The sequence below is a fragment of the Aotus nancymaae genome, unplaced genomic scaffold (assembly GCF_030222135.1).
Source record: "Aotus nancymaae isolate 86718 unplaced genomic scaffold, 86718_ANA_hifiasm-v0.15.2.pri h1tg000057l, whole genome shotgun sequence".
In the NCBI taxonomy this organism is placed as follows: domain Eukaryota; kingdom Metazoa; phylum Chordata; class Mammalia; order Primates; family Aotidae; genus Aotus; species Aotus nancymaae.
Window position 1 is genome coordinate 47,139,062 of NW_026988471.1, and position 15,699 is coordinate 47,154,760.

The following is a 15,699-nucleotide window of genomic DNA, read 5'->3' on the forward strand; positions in this document are numbered from 1 at the left end:
AATGTATATTCTGTTGATTTGGGGTGGAGAGTTCTGTAGATGTCTATTAGGTCCACTTTGTCCAGAGCTAAGTTCAAGTTCTAAATATCCTTGTCAATTTATTGTCTTATTGATCTGTCTAATATTGACAGTGGGTGTTAAAGTCTCCCACTATTATTGTGTGAGAGTTTAAGTCTCTTTGTAGGTCTCTAAGAACTTGCTTTATGAATCTGGGTTCTTCTGTATTGGGTGCATATATATTTGGGATAGTTAGCTCTTCTTGTTGCATTGCTCCCTTTACCATTATGTAATGCCCTCCTTTGTCTTTTTTGATCTTTGTTGGTTTAAGGTCTATTTTATCAGAGACTAGGATTGCATCTCCCGCTTTTTTTTTTTTTTGGTTTCCATTTGCATGGTAAATATTTCTCCATCCCTTTCTTTTGAACCCATGTGTGTCTTTGAACGTCAGATGGGTCTCCTGAATACAGCACACCAATGGGTCTTGACTCTTCATCCAACTCGTGTCTTTTAACTGGGGCATTTAGCCCATTTACATTTAAGGTTAGTATTGTTATGTGTGAATTTGATCCTGTCATCATGATGCTAGCTGGCTGATGCAGTTTCTTCATACCGTTGTTGGTCTTTATGTTTTGGTATGTTTTTGCTGTGGCTGGTACCACAGCAAAACCGGTTTTTCCTTTCCATGTTTGGCGCTTCCTTCAAGAGCTCTTGTAAAGCAGGCCTGTTGGTCACAAAATTCTTCTGCCTTTGCTTGTCTGTAAAGGATTTTATTTTTCCTTTGCTTATGAAGCTTAGTTTGGCTGGAAATGAAATTGTAGGTTGAAAATTCTTTCCTTTAAGAATGTTGAATATTGGCCCTTACTCTCTTCTGGCTTGTAGGGTTTCTGCAGAGAGATCTGCTGTTAGTCTGATGGGCTTCCCTTTGTAGGTAACCTGATCTTTCTCTGGCTGCCCTTAACATTTTTTCCTTCATTTCAACCTTGGGAGAAGCTGATGATTATGAGTCTTGGCGTTGCTCTTCTTGAGGAGTATATTTGGTGGTGTTCTCTGTATTTCCTGAATTTGAATGTTGGCCTGTCTTGCTAGGCTGGGGAAGTTCTCCTGGATAATATCCTGAAGTGTGTTTTCCAACTTGGTTCCATTCTCCTTGTCACTTTCATGTACACCAATCAATTGTAGGTTTGGTCTTTTCACATAGTCCCATATTTCTTGGAGGCTTTGTTCATTCCTTTTCATACTTTTTTCACTAATCTGTCTTCATGCTTTATTTCATTAAGTTGATCTTCAAATCTCTGATATCCTTTCTTCCACTTGATCGATTTGGCTATTAATAGTTGTGTATGCTTCACAAAGTTTCTGTGCTGTGTTTTTTTTTAGCTCCATCAGGTCATTTATGTTCTTCTCTAAACTGGTTATTCTAGTTAGCAGTTCCTGTAACCTTTGATCAAGGTTCTTAGCTTCCTTGCATTGGGTTAAAACATGTTCCTTTAGCTCAGAGGAGTTTGTTATTACCTATCTTCTGATGCCTACTCTGTCAATTTGTCAAACTCATTATCTGTCCAGTTTTGTGCCCTTGCTGGAGAGGAGTTGCAATCACTTTGCGTAGAAGAGGCAATCTGGTTTTTGGAATTTTCAGCATTTTTGTGCTTGTTTTTCCTCATCTTCGTGGATTTATCTACCTTTGATCTTTGGGCTGATGACCTTTGGATGGGGTTTTTGTGTGGGTATCCTTTTTGTTGATGTTGATGTTAACTGCTTTGTTTCTTAGTTTTCCTTCTAGTAGGCAGGCCCCTCTTCTGCAGGTCTGCTGGAGTTTGCCAGAAGTCCACTCCAGACCTTGCTTGCCTGGGTATCACCAGTGGAGGCTGCAGAACAGCAAAGATTTTTGCCTGTTCCTTCCTCTGGAAGCTTCATCCAAGAGGGTCATCCACCTGATGCCAGCCAGAGCTCTCCTGTATGAGGTGTCTGTCGATCCCTGCTGGAAGGTATTTCCCAGTCAGGAAGCAGGGCGTCAGGGACCCACTTGAGAAGGCAGTATGTCCCTTAGCAGAGCTCCAGGAGATCTGTTGTTCTTCAGAGCCAGCAGGTAGGGACATTTAAGTCTGCTGAAGCTGTGCCCACAGCTGCTCCTTCTCTCAGGTGCTCTGTCCCAGAGAGATGGGAGTTTTATCTACAAGCCCCTAACTGGGGCTGCTGTCTTTCTTTCCAAGATGTCCTGCCCAGTGAGGAGGAATCTAGAGACACATTCTGACCACAGCTGTTTTGCTGTGCTGCAGTGAGTTCCACCCAGTCTGAACTTCCTGGTAGATTCCTTAACACTGTGAGGGGAAAAACACCTAATAAAATCTCAGTAATGGTGGTCCCACCAAGCTCAATTGTCCCAGGTTGACTTCAGACTGCTGTGCTGGCAGCAAGAATTTCAAGCTAGTGATTCTTAGCTTGCTGGGCTAGGTGAGAGTGGGACCCGCTGAGTGAGACCTCTTGGCTTCCTGGCTTTGGCCCCCTTTCCAGGGGAAGTGAATGGTTCTCTTGCTGGGGTTCCAGGCACCACTGGGGTACAAAAAAAATCCTGTAGGTAGCTTGGTGTCTGGCCAAACAGCTGCCCAGTTTTGTGCTTGAAACCTAGGGCCTGGTGGCATAGGCATGTAGGGGAATCTCCTGCTCTGCTGGTAGCCAAAACCATGGGAAAAGCATAGTATCTGGGCCAGACAGCACAGTCCCTCATGGCTTCCCTTGGCTAGGAGAGGGAGGTCCCCAGCCCCTTGCACTTCATGGGTGAGGCGATGCCCCACCCTCTGCTCCCTTTTCATGAGCTACATCCACAGTCTAACTAGTTCCAGTGAGATGAACAGGGTACCTCAGTTGGAAATGCAGAAATCACCTGCCTTCTGCATTGGTCTCGCTGGGAGCTGCAGACCAGACCTGTTCCTATTTAGCCATCTTGCCAGGTCCTCATCCCTAAGATTTATTGAATAGTAGGTTTGTTTTTTTTTTTTGTTAGCAGTTAGTATAGCTTTAAATGTAGCTGTGTTTTAATGAAGTTTCATCAGTCATCTTCTGAGCCCTAGATGCTTTATTTATTTGTTTATTTATTTTGAGATTAAATCTTACTCTGTTGACCAGGCTGTGTGCAGTGTCGCAATCCCAGTCACTGTAACCTCTGTCTCCCAGGTTCATGCAGTTCTCCTGTCTCAACCTTTCATGTAGCTGGGATTATAGGAATGAGCCACCACACCTGGCTAATTTTGTGTATTTTTAGTAGAGATGATGGGGTTTCACCATGTTAGCCAGGCTGGTCTTGAACTCCTGACCTCAAGTGATCTGCCTACCTCATGCTGGGATTACAGGACTGAGCCACCACATCCAGCTGCTTTATTTTTAAGCTAAAAAAAGTGATCTATATCAGTGATTCCCAAGTTTTTAAAAATTTTTAATCTTTCAAAACAGAACATGTCTCACCCCTAACATGGATTCATTGTGGTAGTTCTCAATGAGGTGGTGCTGGAAGACAGCATGGGAGTTTAACAGAGCCTTGGCCTAAAGATTCCATTACTTCTGCTCATTCTGTTAGATCAGTGGTTTTCAAACTGTGTTCTTGGGGTAACACTGAATAGACATGCCTGGGCTTTTCCAGCCCTTCCCTGCCTTCCAGCATCCTCCCATCTTCAATCAGAACAGGTCTACTTTGATCTATTTTATGAATTGGGCTTTATGAAAGATTTCATTCAAACCAAATGAAACAAATTATGACTGTTCCATTTTAAATCATCTGAAAACTACTGTACTAATTTAGTGCTTCTCTTACTTTAATGTATATAGAATTGACAAAAATTCTCTGCTCAACCAGATCTTCTCCCAGCATATTTGTACACTGAATTGTAAAGTCCATTTTTAGCAAAGAACTCTGCTAAGTCAGTTTAGCAAGAACTTCCCCAACCTTTAGTATCTGACTGGATTCCTCATCCCCCACTATCTTCCAGAGGATGTCTGATTATCCTGGCCTGTCTACAGCACAAGAAACCTTCTTAGGTCAGGTTAGCCAGAATCCTCCTTACTGCTGAATGTTTGCTTTTAGTAATTTTCCATCCACTGACCCTTACTTGCTCCTTGGCTATAAATTCCCACTTATCCTTGCTTTATTCTGAGTTGAGTCCAGTCTCTAATCCCAATTGCAAAATCTCATTGCACTGGTCCCTATACCTATCATGATGGTCTTGAATAAAGTTTGCTTTATCATGCTTTAACAAGTGTCACTGAATAACTTTTTCTTTAAGAGAATCATCTATGAGATTTTTTTTTTAAATGCAGGTTCTTATTCACTGGGTCTGGAATGGGGCCAGGGATTTTGCATTTCTTTTTCTTTCTTTCTTTTTTTTTTTTTTGAGACAGGGTCTCACTCTGTCACCCAGGATGGAGTGCAGTGGCATGATCTTGGCTCACTGCAATCTCTGCCTCCTGGGTTCAAGCTATTCTCTTTCCTCAGCCTCCCAAGTAGCTGGGACTACAGACATCTACCACCACATCTGGCTAATTTTTCATATTTTTAGTAGAGACAGGGTTTTACCATGTTGGCCAGGCTGGTCTTAAACTCCTGACCAAAAGTGATCTGCCTGCCTTGGCCTCACAAAGTGCTGGGATTACAGGCGTGAGCCACTGCGCCTGGCCATGAACCTTAGGGTTTTTTTTAATTAATATTTTTCTACTCACCAAGAAAACTGTTGCTTATCAAAGATTTCTCCACAATGATCTTATATTTACCAAAATAGTAAATTCCAGATTTTATTGTCTCCTCCCTGACAAGTCTCAGTCTATCTGCCTTCTTTCTATTTATCTGTCTCATTCTCTCTCTCTCTCAGGTAAACAATAACCTTCTGGACATGCATTTAAAAATCTTTGTACATTCAGCGAATATTATGCCTCAGCCAGTTGATCTCAGCAAGAGCTATGCATGGAGGGTCTGGGAAATTTGCCACAAGTGAGTTATTTAAAGGCAGTTACAGGTGACATGTGCTCCTAAATTTAGTATCTTAATGAATTTCTCCAGAGTAAGAAGTCACTGTCTTGCACCCTTTCACCCTGTGTAAAAAATTTAGCATACACTTGAGACTGATGATTTACTTTCCTGTGTTATAGTCTGCAACCCATTCCTTTCTCAAAATACTTCCTCACCCACTGTTTCTTTTCCCAATGTTATCCTTTTTTCGGAGAGACACAGAGGGGTTATCTACTTTCAGAGCTTCCATTACCAGAGCTGACTGCCTGAAAATCTTTATACAGTTCTACACCTCCACATGACCTGTCTACTGCAGGGTCAGCAAACTCTTTCATTTCTTTTTTTTTTTTTTTTTTGAGACAGAGTCTTGCTTTGTTGCCCAGGCTGGAGTGTAGTGATGCAATCTTGGGTTTGCATCCTGCCACCTCCGCCTCCAGGGTTCAAGCAATTCTCCTGCCTCAGCCTCTCAAGTAGGTGGGATTATAGGCATGCAGCACCACACCCAGGTAGTTTTTGTATTTTTAGTAGAGACAAGCTTTCACCATGTTGGCCAGGCTGGTCTTGAACTCCTGACCCCAGGTGATCCACCCGCCTCGACCTCCCAAAGTGCTGGGATTACAGGCATGAGCCACCATGCCTGGTCAGCAAATTTTTTCTGTAAAAGTCTCCATTATAAATGTTTTCAGTCTTATGGTCCATTGGTTCTCTGTCTCAGTTGCACAACTCTGTCTTTGTAGTGCCAAAGCAGCCAGCGATAGTATGTTAACGAATGTGTGTGGCTATGTTCCATTAAAACTTTATTACAAAAGTGAAAGGCAGGGCCACAGTTTGCTGACCCCTGATCTACAAGCATGTAGAAGTTGCATCAGTCTGATTACAGCTCCTGGGAATTTGGATCAGGGACCCTGAGGCTGTGTTAGGTAGTAACTGTAGGTTGCTAAGCAGGAAAGTTAGACAAAGTGGGTTGGCGGCAGAGGTGGAAAGCCAAGGCCCGTATCTGGGACAGCCATAATGGACTACATGTAAGCACATAAGTGAGCAGAGAGTGAAACAGACGCACAAAGAAATGCCAAGACTAGATGATGAGAGAAAAGGGAAAGTTCTTGCCATTTTGGCTGTGCTTCCCACATTTGTGTGTCACATAATCCCTACCTATTTTTATATTCATTTCTCCTTTACTTTAGCCAGCTGGCATGAGGTTCTGTTTCTTGCAACCAGATAATCCCTAACTTGAGCAACCTTTTATAGTCCAGACATTCCAAATGACTGGCAGTTCTCTCACTTGAATAATCATGCTCTTTCTCCACTAGGCTTTGCTAGATATGGTTCCACCCCTCTTCCACCATGCCCATTCCTACTTCTACTCCATATTCTTCTCTCTTCAATCTTTGTTCAGACATCTCCCAGGGCTGAGTTAGGGCTTGATTCCCATTACTACTTATGTAAAGCTCTACCACTGCACTTATATACTACAATTACATTTTCTGATTTGCTTGTCTGTCGTTTTAACTACTGTTTTCACCTCTGTTCTAAGTACAGGGTCTGGAACATAGTTGGTAGTTATTAAGTTTATTTAATGAATGAGGTAAAGGTACACAATCTATCTGTAAAATAGGGAGAGATTCTAACCAGGCTGAAGGCTCAGGATCCTCTATATCCTTACCAGCTTCATGAGCCAAAACAGAAATAACATAAACTAGTGAATTTCTTCATATGTAAAGGACTATGGAAAAGTATTCCACATATTCTTACACTTAACTTTGCTAATAGTGTTGTTCAGACCTATAGTCTTACTGAATTTTTTGTCTGCCTGTTTTATCAGTAATTGAATATGTTAACATCTCCTCCTAAAATTCTGGAGTTTTTATTCCTCATAGTTTTGTAATATTTGCTTTACATACTTTGGGGTTATGTTATTGGAGGAATACAAATTTAGAATATTTTTATCTTCCTGGAAAATTAAATCTTCATTATTATGAAGAGTTTCTCTTTCACTCCATCAGTAAGTACTTTTTGACTTAGCATATACTTAATTTAGCTATTCCAGCTTCCTTTTGGTAATATTGCATGGCTTAATTTTTTTCTATTCTTTACTTTCAAACTTTCTGTATTTTTATGTTCTAGATATGTTTCTTGTAAACAGCATGTGGTTGGGTTTTTATTTTTGCCCATTCTGACAATCTGTGGTAGTTGGTTGAGTCAATTGGTAGCCCCAGGTTTATCCCACTTCCTAGTATTTAGACACTTACGTAGTTTACTCTTCTTGACTCCAGGCCTGAAATTTCCTTTATCTGATAGAATGTAACAGAAATGATAGTGCGTTAGTTCTAAGCCTGATCTTCTTGGGAATTATGAGCTTGCAGTCTTTCTGGAGAGACTACATGGATTGGCCATGTGGAAAAGAAGTCCAAGAACTACCTGTAGAAAAACCAAATAACCCAATCAGTTATGAGAACCAAGGCCCCACAAATATATCAGTCAAGATGTTCTAACCCCTGGCCATTGGATCCATCCTAGCTGAGGTGCTAGACATGTGGACAAAAAAGCTATCTAGAACATTTCAGCCCCAGCAGACATCACCCAGAGAAGAAAGTGCCTTCTCCATTATGTCCTATTGAAATTTCTGACCCATAGAATCAGGAAAAATAATAAAATGGTTTTGATTTTAAGCTACTACATTTTTTTTTTTTTTGAAGACAGGGTGTTGCTCTGTTGCCCAGGCTGGAGTACAGTGTTGCAATTGTGGCTCACTGCAACCTCCACCTCCTGGGTTCAAGAGATTCTCTTGCCTCAGCCTCCCAAGTAGCTGGGATTACAGGTGCCCACCACCATTTCCAGATAATTTTTGCATTTTTAGTAGAGACAAGGTTTCACTATGTTGGTCAGTCTGGTCTCAAACTCCTGACCTCAGGTGATCCACCCACTTCGGCCTCCCAAAGTGCTGGGATTATAGGCGTGAGCCACTGCACCTGGCCATTTGGTGCATTTTAAGTAGAGATGGCATTCCACCATGTTGGCCAGGCTGGTCTTTGAACTCCTAACCTCAAGTGATCTGCCTTCCTCACCCTCCCAAAGTGCTGGGATTACAGTTATGAGGCACTGTGCTGGGCCTAAACTACTAAATTTTGGGGTAGTTTGTTACATAACAATAGGTAACAAAAACAATCTTTGTCATTAAATTATGATCTGTTTTCATTTAGTGTAATTAGTGATATATTTGGGTTTATGTCTACTTTCTTTTAACAGCTTTCTACTTGTTTTATTAAATGTTCTTATTCGTCTTCTATCTTGCATTTAGATTATTTTTTATTACTCCATTTCCTCACACTCTCAAATTAGACTGGATATTGCATAATGTGATGGTTTATTTTATGAATCAACTTGGCAGTGCTACTGGTGTCCAAATGTTTGGTCAAACAGTATTCTAAATGTTTCTGTGAAAGTGTTTTTTGAATGAGATTAACATTTAAATCCATGGACTTTAATAAAGCAGATTACCTTCCATAAGGTGGGTGGATCTTATCCAATGCCTTAATAGAACAAAGACTTATCTCCCATGAGTAAGAAGGAATTCTGCTAGCAGACTGCTTTTGGACTCAAACTGCAACTCTTCCTTGGGTCTCTAGCCTGTTGTTCTGCCTTACAGATTTTAGGCTACTAAGCCTCTCCTTCTATTTCTCTGAAGAATCCTGACAAATACACATAGTTTCTTATTATTTTCTCAATAATTATACTAGAGATCGTAAGATGCATTCTTGACTTACCAGAGTCTAATACTAATTATAATTTTTTCCATGATCCTAGAAAATGCACTGATTTTAGAACTCTTGATTCCATTTACCTTCTCCTAACATATACTATTATTTTTTTTGTGTGTGTGTGTCTTAAGAGAGAGGGTCTCCATTGCTCAGGCTAGAGTGCAGTGCAGTGGTGCAATCACTGCTTACTGGGTTCAAGCAATCTTCCCACCTCAGCTTCCCAAAAACTTTCCACTACAGGCATGTACCACCATGTCTGGCTAATTTTTTAATTTTATGTAGAGATGGGGTCTCACTATGTTACCCAGGCTTGTCTCTAACTCCTGGCTTCAAGTAATCCTCCTGCCTCAGCCTCCCAAAGTGCCAGGATTACAGGCGTGAACCACAAGGCTCAGCCTATTGTGTATTTTGAAATACAGAAGACATGCTTATTATAGTCTTATATAGTCAGTATCAATATTCATTTAGATTTACCCACATACTTATCATTTTTATTGATCTTTATTTCCTACCATATCTATGACCTTATAACTGGGATCATTTACCTCCTGCCCATAGAATGCTACTCTCAATACTCTGTTTTGTTCCTTCAGAAATTCCTTAATTTTACTTTCATTCTTAAAAAATATTTGTTTCAGTCCTTTAAAGTTATCATTCCATCATTTTCTGGCTTCAGCTATTTCTGTTAAAAAGTCAACTGCAAGTCTAATTTTCTTTCTTTTTTTTAAGTCCTCTCTTTCTCTGACTGCTCTTAAAGATTTTTCTTTTTGTCTTCAGACTTTAGCAATTTTTTCATGATGAGTCTGTATACCAACTTTGTGAATTAAAAAAAAAATCCAGATGGAGAGTCATTGGTTTAAACATTATTTATGCTCAATACCTTTCCCTTTCCTTTTGGAATTTCATTTATGTTAATATTAAACTTCCTTACTATATCTTCTATGTGTTCTATATTTTTCCATCCTTTTTCCTTTTGGTATTTTATTCTGAATATTTTCTTCTGACTTACCTTCTAGTTCACTAATTCTACCTTTATCTGTGCCTAATATGCTCTTTTTTTTTTTAATTTAAATTTTTTTTTTTTTTTTAAAGCCTACAGCACCCGGTATTCCCAGGAGGTCTCCCATCCAAGTACTAACCTGGCCTGACTCTGCTTAGCTTCCAAGATCAGACAAGCTCAGGCGCGTTCAGGGTGGTATGGCCATAGACCCTAATTTGCTCTTATACCCATCATTGAGTCTTTATGTTCAGTTAGTAAATTTTTTTTGTTCCAAAATATTCATCTAGCTCTTTTTTCAAGTTTCTAGTTGTCTGCCCAAATATTTAATCTTGTGTTTGATTTACCTGAACATAGTAGGCATTGTTATTTTTAAATCTGTACCTGATAATTTCACTCTCTGATCCCTTTGGGGTCTGTTTTTGTTTTCTGTTGTTTCTGCTATATTTTTCTTATTTCATTATGTAACTGATTTTTTAAAAAATTGTGTAGTAGGCATTGTGTTATCCAAATTATCTGTGGAAATTATTTGAGGCCTAGATAATATTTTTAATATTATTTTACTCCAGAAAGGATTTTAGTTTGGTTCTGCCAAGTGCTTGTGGGCATGAGCTCAAAGAAATTACCCTAATCCAGTTTCAAGGTTGAGGTGATCTGAAGCTGAGCTACAGACTCTTTCCTTTTACGATGTAGCCTTTTGAATTCCTTGTCCAAAGCAAGGGGCCTTCAATAGAGTTCACCTCTTTCTCTCTTAGTATGCCCTGAACTCCAATCTCTGTTCCCCATTCCTGCTTATCCTCTCAGCAGCCCACTATGGAATGGACAAATGGACTGCCATCATTTCCCAGATCGTGGCCTGGTAATTCCTCATTAACTTATTAGCTCTCTAATGCCTTCAAACTGATATCGTTTATATTTTGTTGAGCTTTTCTAGTGTCCTCAGCAGGAGGACTGGTCCAAATTATAGTTCATACCAAGACTTACAAAAATGTAGATATTAAATATAGGTAGTTGCTTTTAATAAATGCATTGAAAATGAACCTTCGGGAAAAAAATTAGACTTTTATTCACAATTCTAACCTTTTAGCCCAAGTGGCAGACCAGTATTTAGGAACAGTATATACTAGTCCTGGTATCATAGAATTTGGGATTACTTATTTTATTGACAAACATTATTGAACATCACTACTGTACCCAAAGCTATTCTAAGAAATTGCATCATAGAAAAACATGTTCTTGACCTCAAGGGGCTTGAAGTCTAGACTCCTTATTGACCAACTGATTATTTTTAGAACCATCAATTCATGATCAAAAAGTCTTTTGTTGGACTTATGTAGCATCATACAATGATCAATACATTTAAAACATAAACACATATTTGAGCTTCTATCACTTTTTTAGCCTAAGCATGGGGGCACTTTTAACAACATACTTCCTAATGCATTTGTCTTCCAGTAAATTTTATCACTGAATATGTTCCTTTGAAATAATTTGGAGACAGAAAAATAATAAGCTTCACAAGAGTTTTGAAATAATTTGGAGACAGAAAAATACTAAGCTTCACAAGAGTTCTTAAATGCTGGGATCTTTTTCCTAGAGTTCAGTTCTGGTTTCCTAGCCTTTTCACTCTTGTAAACTCCTGGGAAAAGCTATTTACTCTGAATCATCATTATCTTTAATCAGGGCTTTTCCTTGGTAGTTGTTCAAAGTCCTCTAAAAATGCCTGTAGGTATATAAGTATCCTTGGATTGTAAACTAAGGGCATAACAGATTTGCTGAGACCTGAGCCTTACTCACAAGGATTATTTAAATATGCCCAGACTTTCTGGGTTGAATCAGTTGGTAAGGATCAGGAGAGGGAATTTAGTGAATGAGGGTGCAGTAGATTCATTAGTTGATCTTGGACAAGTTACATAACTTTTCTGGATTTGTTGTCTCATGATAGGTTGAGTTCCTAAATGACACATCTCTTAAGTATCTTCCAGTTCTCAAATTCTGTTATTCTTCTACAGTTGAAGAGGACTGCTTAGCCACTTGATTTTAAAATAGATGGATGGCTGGGCACGGTGGCTCACACCTGTAATCCCAAAACTTTGAGAGGCGGAGGCAGGCAGATTACCTGAGGTCAGGAGTTTGAGACCAGCCTGGACAACATGGTGAAACCCTATCTCTACTTATTTCATTGACAAACATTATTGACATCAATATGTTCAATATGTATTTTGCAAAAATACAAAAATTAGCTGGGTGTGGTGGCACCCTCCTGTAATCCCAACTGAAGCATGAGAATCACTTGAATGTGGGAGGTGGGAGGTTGCAGTGAGCCGAGAGTGCACCACTGCACTCCAGCCTGGGTAACAGAGTGAGACTCTGTCTCAAAAATAAATAAATAAATAAATAGATGGAGTAAGAGCAATGAAGATGAAACATAATTAAAGTTCAATATATCAAGTAAGATATTAGTAAAATAATTTGTAAGATTAAGGTATGTTAATGGCCACCACAACAATGGCTGGCAGATATAAAACAAGACTGAGGTGTCAGGAGGCTGTGACTCCATCTTCTTTCAATCTTCCCTTACTTCTTTCCCTTGCTCTGTCTCTACTATACCCCCCTTCCAGGAATTTCCTTCAACATGTCCACATGAGTGGGCAACAGTGATTGCTCCGAAGGCAGAAATCACAGCAACTTCTGCTCCAACTGAAGCACATTGTACATTTGCTTTGTGGCCTCCAAATGCAGCTGTGAGGCCCTGCAGGACAGTGCAAGGAAAGACAAATGGAACTGGTAGATGACTGAACAAATTATATGAATGCAGTGTTTCATCTGTGGAATGATGGGATCAAATGTTTACTTTTTTTTTTTTTTTTTAAGACAGAGTCCCTCACTGTTGCCTGGGCTGAAGTGCTGTGGTGCCATCTTGGCTCACTGCAACCTTGCCTCCCAGGTTCAAGCGATTGTTGCCTGGGCTGAAGTGCTGTGGTGCCATCTCGGCTCACTGCAACCTTGCCTCCCAGGTTCAAGCGATTGTTGCCTGGGCTGAAGTGCTGTGGTGCCATCTCGGCTCACTGCAACCTTGCCTCCCAGGTTCAAGCGTTTCTCCTGCCTCAGCCTCCTGAGTAACTAGGATTACAGGCACCCCCCCCCCCCACCACGCCCAGATAAGTTTTGGTATTTTTAGTAGAGACGGGGTTTCATTATGTTGGCCACACTGGTCTTGAACGCCTGACCTCCTGATCCACCTGCCTCGGCCTCCCAAAGTGCTGGGATTACAGGCGTGGCCCACCATACCCCACCTACATTTTAAAAATGTGTTCTGATGGCCATAATTCTTCTGTAGCTGTCAGTCCCACAACCTGACTTGTTTTATTGTCAGCAGGTAGCTTGTTTCATGCAAAGCTCACCTTATACTCAGAGCCTGGGCACAAAGTGAACATGCTTAGTCAGTATTCGGGCTTCGTACACCTTTTCTTTTAGACTACTCAACATCTTTGTGAGATAGGTATCACTATTCTAGTTTTTGAAGATATTGATAGAGAAACTCAGAAATTTAATTATCAGGATCATATTCGTAGCAAACCAGAGCCTTAGTGCTGCCACTTCTCATATATTTGATAGGTCATTTTTCTAAGCCTCAGTTTTCATATCTGTAAAGTTTATACTTCTAAGCATCAGTTTCCAAATCTGTAAAGTTTCCATGAGTTAGATAGGGTTGACAAATTTAGTAAAACAAACCAAAACAACCAGGAAGTATATACCAAACAAGATATTCTTATATTTAAAAAACTCTCCATTTATCTGAAATTCAGGTTTAAATGGGCACTCCTGTATTTCATGTGGCAAGCCTATGTTGTTATTACGGATATGACAATGCATGTGAAGTCCTTAGCTTCTGTAAATTCTATGCACATTAAATTTTGAATTTGATCCTTAAGTCTTTTTTTCCCTACCGCAAACACACTGACTTATCTCCACAGAACATTTCAGTTAAGAGAGAGTAACACTACTTTAAGTTACAGCAATGCTTTACCGTTCCTAAAGCGCTTTCAAAGCCTGGCCAACAGCGGAAGCCTGTAGCGGAAACCCACGTAACTCGGGGTGTCGAGGAAGGTCTCCGCAGCCCGGGCACAGGCAACTAGGGCCGTCGGGCCCTGCGGCAGCCTTGCCCCGCCCGCGCCTCCTCGGCCACTCAGCGGTGGCGCCGCGCCTCCGCTGCACTCCTATAGGTCCTTCCCCGGACAGGCGAGGCCTTTCCATTTTCCCGCTTTCCCCTGCCCTGTCCAGCCCGAAACCCGCACCGGCCCATAGCGCCTCCGCCCTGCCTTCCGTGTGAGCCCCGCCCTTCCGGACGCTGCATTTCACCCCCTCCCAAGCCGCCTTGCCTGGCAGCCAGCCTGATCCCAGGCCCGTCCCTTCGGTAGGAGGTGGGCGGGAACAAGGAGCGGCCGGCCGAGCCCCCTTCCTCTGGGTCGCCGGAGGCGGGACGGGAAGAAGGGGCGGTGCTAATCTCCTTGGCGCCGCGTTGCCATGGCAGCGGGGAAGGGGAGGGAGGAGGAGGAAGCGAGCGGGAGGGGGATGTGGTGCTGCCTGGGCCGACACTGCAGCTGCCGCTGCCTGCTCGTTGCCGCGTCTTCCCGGAGGCGACTGCTGGAAGCTACAGGGAACAGCTGCGGTGCTCTGCCATATTGTCTTCCCCGGCCGGTCCCTCGCCTCCTGGCCGGTCGGCCGAGCTGACGGTGAGTCCCGGGCAGAGCGGTGCCCTCCCGGGCCGGCGCCGCCCGGTGACCGTGCTCCACGCCCCGGCCCGCGTAGCCGTTCCCGGGAGCGGAGGCAGCGCGAGCGACCGGCGCCAGTCGTGGGGAGCGGAGGCAGATGTCCCGTGAGGAATTTGCGCCGGCGCGGGGGTGTCCCCGGCGTGCGTCTCTGGTGGTGTGTGGGTTCCTGGGGGTGTCGAACTGAGGGGAGTGTGGCTCGTGAGGAGTTAGGAGTTTTTTCTGAGAGGTAATGACCGCCCGGGAGGGGCTGTCGCGCGGCGGAAACCGCCGCGAGGGTGTCTTCCTCCGGGAAGGCGTGGAGGGGGCCCCGAGGACCCTCAGGGCTCTGCTAGGGGCTGGAATCTGCGGTTAGGGAAGTACCCCAAGCACCTTGGAGTCTTTGCAACGCCCCGTCCTCAGGCTTGAAGTAGAGCGAGACGTGCCGGGCTTGGAGTCTTCGTCTGGCCCCGGTTGGGATTGGCTGGGCCCCGCCAAGTAGTGCCCAGGGAGGCGCCGGGGGCGGCCGGGCGCTGTAATGGGCAGAGGCGGATCCCGGGTGTGGGGGTGGCCGACCCCGACGCCCTCTCGCCCCTCCACCGCTTCGTGGGGCCTCGGAGGGAGCTAACGTTTTAGTGTTGCAAAACGGACACTTCCTGTTCGCCACCTCCTTTGGGGCCGTGGTTACCTTTGCCCTCCAGTCCTGTCTTTCCTGGCAAGGTGAGAGGACTGCGGTGGGAGAAGCCCTTCAGCCTTCCGAGTTTGCTCCACTGCAGCAGCAGCCTGTGTGGAACTCGGCTGGATGGTGGTAGTTAGGGGAAAGCAGCCCATGTGCTCAGTGGTCCGTCCTCCACTCCTACTTAACTCCACCCCCTTTTGCACCTTTGCAACAAGCCGTTGTTCTCACCGCAGCTCTCGAGAGTGGGGGTGTCTGCTTCGCTGGGGAGCCACACTCTCGCAGTGTCCTTGCACTGGGTTTCTGCTTTAAAGTCTCTTCATTTTCTCCGTACTGGGGGAAAAAAAAAGTCTTAGCGTGCAAAGAAATGACATAGACTTTCTTTCTCCTACCCGAACTCCGAGGTGAGGGGAGGAGTCTCCGGCAGTTAAGTGTTTCCAGGTTACTTGAAGCTGTTTCTTCTATCTTTTTTTCTGATTGTGACAGCCACGTGGCCGGCTGAGTGTAATAGAGTGCTCTAGCGA

General features: G+C 43.0%; 1 protein-coding gene and 1 pseudogene across 1 annotated transcript in view; one reads left to right on the top strand and one right to left on the bottom strand.

Moving 5' to 3' along the window:
• Positions 1 to 9,841: 9,841 nt before the first annotated feature.
• On the bottom strand, positions 9,842 to 9,960 carry LOC135269766 (5S ribosomal RNA; annotated as a pseudogene).
• A 4,354-nt stretch (positions 9,961 to 14,314) lies between these two features.
• Positions 14,315 to 15,699, top strand: part of FOXN2 (forkhead box N2) — a 70,161-nt gene continuing 68,776 nt past the window's right edge. The window contains exon 1 of the mRNA XM_012465468.2: positions 14,315 to 14,484. The gene's annotated coding sequence lies outside the window, so the exon portion shown is untranslated. The remainder of the gene's footprint in view (positions 14,485 to 15,699) is intronic.